The sequence below is a fragment of the Halichoerus grypus genome, chromosome 10 (assembly GCF_964656455.1).
Source record: "Halichoerus grypus chromosome 10, mHalGry1.hap1.1, whole genome shotgun sequence".
Classification (NCBI taxonomy): domain Eukaryota; kingdom Metazoa; phylum Chordata; class Mammalia; order Carnivora; family Phocidae; genus Halichoerus; species Halichoerus grypus.
Genome location: NC_135721.1, coordinates 89,530,160 through 89,536,752, shown reverse-complemented (window position 1 = coordinate 89,536,752; position 6,593 = coordinate 89,530,160). Strand labels below are relative to the sequence as shown.

General features: G+C 39.0%; 1 pseudogene; it reads right to left on the bottom strand.

Annotated features, from left to right (window-relative positions):
* Nucleotides 1-298: 298 nt before the first annotated feature.
* Nucleotides 299-926, bottom strand: LOC118546922 (PRELI domain containing protein 3B pseudogene; annotated as a pseudogene).
* Between the last annotated feature and the right edge of the window lie 5,667 nt (nt 927-6,593).

Below are 6,593 nucleotides of genomic sequence, written 5' to 3'. Positions count from 1 at the left end.
AAGTTTTAAAATTCTACCTTAAAAGAGATTATTATGCCAATATGATTTCCAAGTACTTTTCAAAAATTATGAAATTTTTGCATAAATACTGGAATCCTCAAAATTAGGTGGTCATTTCAAACACTACTACTTTCAGATGGTCCCTTTTATTTAGAAACCCTGTACCTCTTTGGTTTAATGAAAAGTCATATAGCTTTTCTTTAGCTTATTTAAAAAGAAACTCTGCCTAAAATATAGTTGTTTTTTTAAAGATTTATTTATTTCAAAGAGAGAGCCAGTGTGTGTGGGGGAGGGAAGGGGCAGAGATAGAATCCCAAGCAGACTCCCCACTGAGTGGGAGCCCAACGGGGAGCTCAATCCCACAACCCTGAGATCATGACCTGAGCCAAAATCGAGAGACAGACACTTAACTGACTGAGCTACCCAGGTGCCCCTCAGCATTTAATTTTTGTATTAACCATTCCACTGCTTCTCAGCCCAGTATTATTAGCAGTCGAAGATACTGCACTTGCCATCAGTCCTTCAAGGTAACTGCTTAGACTCCTTTCACAATAATTATGTCTTCTTGAGTCAAAACGGTTTTTTCTGTGTCCTGAGGATGTGGTTTTTATGTGAGTTTCAACTACTGAAACTGTAAATAAAATATTAGTAGATTCAAGTTCCATTGTTTTCTCTGTAGGATCAAGTACAGAATGTTCTTGCACCTGTGTTTTAGTTCTTGCTGCATCCAATAAGATTTCACAAAGGAAGGCAGTCCTGTCTGTGCTGAGCAGTGTACCGCTGTGCAACTTTCCAGGGGGATCTATAAGTCTATCCAATCAATCAACTCCAACCACACTTGGAGAGTTTGGGTATTTCTGCATTGCAGCTGTTGTAACAGTTTCCCATGGGTGGTCAAAGATGCTCTCTGAAGTCCAGATCTTCATGGTGCTGGCAGCCAGCCTGATGTCTATGCAGCGCTGGGGGAAAAGGCGGCCAAAAAGTCACACTTGACCCCACCCCATCCCCAGCCGCCCTGCTGCCATTTGAATTTCTTTTAAATAATCTCTTGCTGGATAGTGAGAAGGTAGGTCTCTGCATCTTGTGTTGTTTCTGGTGGTGTGTTTTGGGCAAGCCCAGAAGCTGGGTTTCTGGGATACACGTTTCCAAATCACACGGGCAGGTGGAAATGATGGTCTGTTCAGATTTTCAGTGTATGTAACGTTTAATGACAGTAATTTATCATCTGGCTGTTTGGGAAGGCAGAAAGGAAGAATACTGGATTTTGCCTATTTCCAACAGCAATTGATCTGGCTCTTGCCTGCCTGTGAGCTTGTGGGGAACGAGCCAGTATCACCACTTGGGAGAGGGGACTAGAAACTGGGGCTAGAACAGGAACTTTGTGCAGTTTCCCCCCAGATTCACACTGACTGAAAAGACACATGAAGCTGGTCAGTGAAGCGGAGGGCACCCTGTGTTGTCTGATGAACTCTGGATGGTACGGGCTGGAGAGGCACAGAGCGCTCTTGCCTGGTGGGCAGTGTTCCCCACCAGTCCCCTCCATGACCGCTACAGTAATCTGTAAGAAGCATTCAAATTTAAAAGTCCAGATAAGCCCACGACCTGGCACATACTAAATGTGCAGTTTCATTTTTACATAGGGGAAATGTTTCTGGCCAAAATTATATTCAAGAAATCAAGTTATAGAAAAACTTCACTTGGGATGTGGATCTGTATGTGTTCATACCTACTTTGATCTGTAGACTGCCCTTTACAGATTATTTTCATTATTGGAAAAAATTTCTCAATAGTTTTTGTAGCCAGATCAGATTTTCATCTAAATCTCTGCAGATAAACAATAAGGATAATTTCCCTAGCGAATGGGATGGATGATGTTGATACTTTAACTGTGGGTCTGTAGTCACCTCCCTCGTTCTACGTCCAGAGCACACGAAAGCATGCAGCCAGGTGAGGCCTGCGGTGCACGTGAGTCCCCTGTGAGGATGAGCGGCTGTGAAGGATATTGCTGTGTTGCCAGCCCACCAGCATTCCCAAACTTACATTATACGATATACTTTTGTATTTAATTTCCCAAATAAAATAATAAGTATATTCCTTATTTGAGATGAATAGCTGGAGATCTGAGATTTTGGATGTTGTATTGACTTATACTGATTGCCTATTTAGAATTGTGGTTAGAATTTTAAACATGTTTTTTCTTATGATGGTAATATATATGCAGTTAGAAAAAAAAAACGTAGGAAGAAAAGGTAAGTGCCCCCTTCCCATCACCAGTGTGCTCACTGCTAACTGATCATACACAAAATCCAATCACATTTCTTTCTAAGTGGTTTCCCAGTTATTTTCTAGATTTTGTTCCTAATGTGAATGCAGTCTTTTTTCTATTGTATTTCCTAACTAGCTTTGGCTGATACATGTAAAGAGCTGCAAATCATGATGACTTGGCCATATTCTAATATTTATATAACCTCATTGTTTCATTTTGATTTTGCTGACCATGTGAACACACACAGAAAAGGTGGGTGTCTGCAAGCCAAGGGGAGAGGTCCTTGAAAAAACAAGAACAACCTGAGTTCCAGCCTCCAGGATTGCAAGAAAATAAATTTCTGTTCCAGCCACCCAGTCTGTGATTTTGTTATGGCAGCCCTAACAAACTAATGCAGAGTGTTAAATACTTTTTCTTAAAAATCTAATTCCCTGTTGATGGACACTAAATTGTTGCCAGCCTTTTGCTACTACAAAGCTAATGTGAGTAACCTGGTACATATATCATTTTATACATAATGCAGCTTTGTAAGTAGGATAATTACAATTTTTATTGCTCTTGCCAAAATACATAGGAATTATAATAATTTGCATTACCATCAGAAATGAATGATAGTACCTATGCCCTCCCCCCCTCCATCCTTGCTAATAGTGCGTTCTTTCCAGTTTTTGGCTATTAACAAAAAAATATGCCAGGAACATTTGCATACAAGTCTTTAATGGACATATATTTTCTTTTGGGCAAATGACTAGGAGTAGAAGTTATATATATGTTTAACATTTTTAAAAGATTTTTTAAAAATTTATTTGAGAGAGCACGAGCAGAGGCAAGGGGCAGAGTGAGAGGGAGAAGCAGACTCCCCACAGGGAGCTCAATGTGGGGCTTGATCCCAGGACACCCAGATCATGACCTGAGCTGAAGGCAGACACTTAACCAACTGAGCTACCCAGGCATCCCTATATATGTTTAACTTTTTAAGAAACTGCTAAACTGTCTTCCAAGGTGGTTGTGCATTTTGAATGCACCAGCAACGTATGAGTTCTTGTTCTTCCACATCCTAGCTAACACTTGGTTAGTCTTTTTAATTTTAGCCATTCTACTAGTGTGTCATGTGTAACGCCATCTTGTTGAGGTTTTAATTTGCATTTCCCTAATGACTAATGATGTTGACTATCTTTACATGTGATTATTTGGAATCTATCTTTGGTGAATTTTCCAAAAATATGTCCTTTTAAAAAAAATCTGTGTTGTTTTCTTAGAGTTTTGAGAGTTCTTTATATATTCTGCATATAAGTCCTTTATGAGATGTACGCTTTGCAAATATTATTTCCCAGTTTCTGGCTTGTCTTTTAACAGTATATTTTGAAGAGCAAACATTTTAGTTTTGATAAAAATCTGACGTATTCATTTGTTCTTTTATGCTTTTGGTGTCATATCTAAAAAATCTTGTCCCAGCCCAAGGTAACAAGGATTTTTTCCTTTATCTAGAAGTATTATAGTTTTAGGCTTACCCTTAGGTCTAGGATCCATTTTGAGTTAATTTTCATATATGGTACAAGGTATGGACCCAAGGTTACTTTGGGCAGGGGAAAGGGGAAGCATGTGGCCATCCTCTTCTAGCACCACTTGTTGAAAAGGCTATCCTTTCTCCACTGTAAACAACAACAACAAAATGTATATGTGTGGGCTTATTTCTGGACTCTGTTCTAATGATCTATTTTTCTATACTGACACCAATACCCATGCTATTTTTATGCAGTGTATGTAACTTTTATAATAATTCCTCAAATAGTGTTAATGGTCCAAATTTCTTCTTTTTCGTATTTGTGTTAGGTATGTGAAGTCTTTTGCTTTTCATATGAAATTTAGGATCAACTTCTGCCAAAATCAAACCTATTATTGTAATTGAGACTGCACTGGATCTGTGTATCAATTTGGGGAGAACTGACATCTTAACAATATTGAAGATATTCTGGCCTATAAACAAAGTTCATCCTCCCATTTATAAATAAATAAATCTTAAAAAAAAAGTTTCAGGGGCACCTGGGTGGCTCAGTTGGTTAAGCATCTGCCTTTGGCTCAGGTCATGATCTCAGGGTCCTGGGATTGAGCCATGCACTGGGCTCTCTGCTCAGCGGGGAGTCTGCTTCTCCCTCTTCCTCCTGTGCTCTTTCCCTCTCCCACTGTCTCATAAATAAATAAATAAATAAATAAATAAAATAAATAAATAAATAAAAATAAATAAATAATAAATAAAATAAATAAATAAATAAATAAATAAAATCCTTAAAAAAAATTGTCTACATCTATGGTCATGTTTTCAGTGAATAGAGTTTTACTCCTTTCTTTCCAACCTGGATGCCTTGTCTTTCTCTTTCTTGCCTGACTGCACTGGTTAGAACCTCCAGGAGAGTACTAGATGAAAATGGTCAGAAGTCCACATCTTGTGTCTGATCTTAGGAGGAAAGCATTCCATCTTTTATATTAACTATAACTTCAGCTGAGTTTTTTGTAGATGCCCATTATCAGGTTAAGGAAACCCCTTTCTATTTCTAGTTCCCTGTGAGTTTCTATCAGGAACGGATGTTGGGTTTTGTCATATCCACTTTATGCATCTATTGAGATGATCATATGTTTTTTTTTCTCTTTTGTTAATATGATGAATTTCAGTGGCTGATTTTCCAATGTTAAACCAACTGTGCACTCCTAGCATAAGCCCCAATTGGTCATAATGCACTGATACTTTTTTGTTGGATTTGATTTGCTAAAATATTGTTGAGAATTTTTGCATCTATGTTCATGATGGATATTGGTTTGTAGTATTCTTGTCATGTCGGAAGACCACGTAACCCTGTCAGAGAAAGAGTTGGGAAATACTAGCTCTTCAATTTTTTGGAAGAGTTTGTACAGACTTCATATTATTAGTTCCTTCTTAAATGTTCAGTAGAATTCATGTTTAAAACATCTGGGCCTGGAGTTTCTTTATGGGAAGGTTCAATTTCTTTTATAGATACAGAGCTGCTTCTTCCTCCAGGATAAGCTTTCGTATTTTTTGTCCTCTGCATTTTGTCTAAGTTGTTGAAGTTATTGGCATAATGTTGTTCATAATATTGCCTTATGTTTTTTGTAGATTCTGCAGTGATATCACCTCTCTGATTCCTGATATTGGTAAATTTTTTTTCCTCCTTTATCCCGATCATTCTGGCTAGAGGTTTATCAACTTTATCGATGTTATCAAAGAACCAACCTTTGGTTTCATTGGCTTTTTTTTTTTTTCCTGTTTTCTATTGCAGGAGTCAACAAACTTTTTCTGTGTTTTAGACTTTGTGGGCCACACGGTTTCTGATGCTGAGCACAAAAACAGGCGTAGTTTGCTGTGCCAATCAAACTATTTACAAAACAGGCCCCAGGGCTAGGCTTAATTCCTAGCATGAGGGTTCCTGTTCTTCTATTCCTTGACTTCTACTGTGATCTTCATTTTTTCCTTTCTTCTACTTACTTTGGGTTTCATTTGCTCTTGTTTTTCTAGTTATTTAAGGTGGAAGCTCAGGTCATTGATTTGAGACCTTTTTTCTAATACAGGAATTTAGCGCTATGAATCTTCCCCTAAGTAATGCTTTAGCTCCACCCTAAAATTTGGCATACTGTATTTTCATTTTTATTCAATTCAAAATATTTTCTAATTTCTCCTCTGATGGTGCATGGGTTATTTAACAGTGTATTACTGTTTACAAATTTTGGGGATTTCCCAAATAATCATTCTGGTCTCGATTCCTAATTTAATTCCTTTGTGGTCAGAGAATATACTTTGTATGACTTAAATACTTTCGATTTTTTTGCGGCTTTTTCCAAGTTCCCAGATTATGGTCTTTTTCTTTTTAAAGATTCTATTTGCTTGACAGAGAGAGACACAGCGAGAGAGGGAACACAAGCAGGGGGAGGGGGAGACGGAGAAACAGGCCTCCCGGTGAGCAGGAAGCCCGATGTGGGGATCGATCCCAGGACCCCGGAATCACGACCCAAGCCGAAGGCAGACGCTCAACGACCGAGCCACCCAGGCGCCCCCCCCTTTTTTTTTTAAGATTTTATTTGACAGAGAGAGACACAGCGAGAGAGGGAACACAAGCAGGGGGAGTGGGAGAGGGAGAAGCAGGCTTCCCGCGGAGCAGGGAGCCCGATGTGGGGCTCGATCCCAGGATGCTGGGATCATGACCTGAGCCGAGGGCAGACACTCAACAACTGAGCAACCCAGGCGCCCCGAATATGGCCTATCTTGGTAAATGTTCAGGTGCACTTCAGCTGTTGTTGGGTTCTATAAATGTCAGTT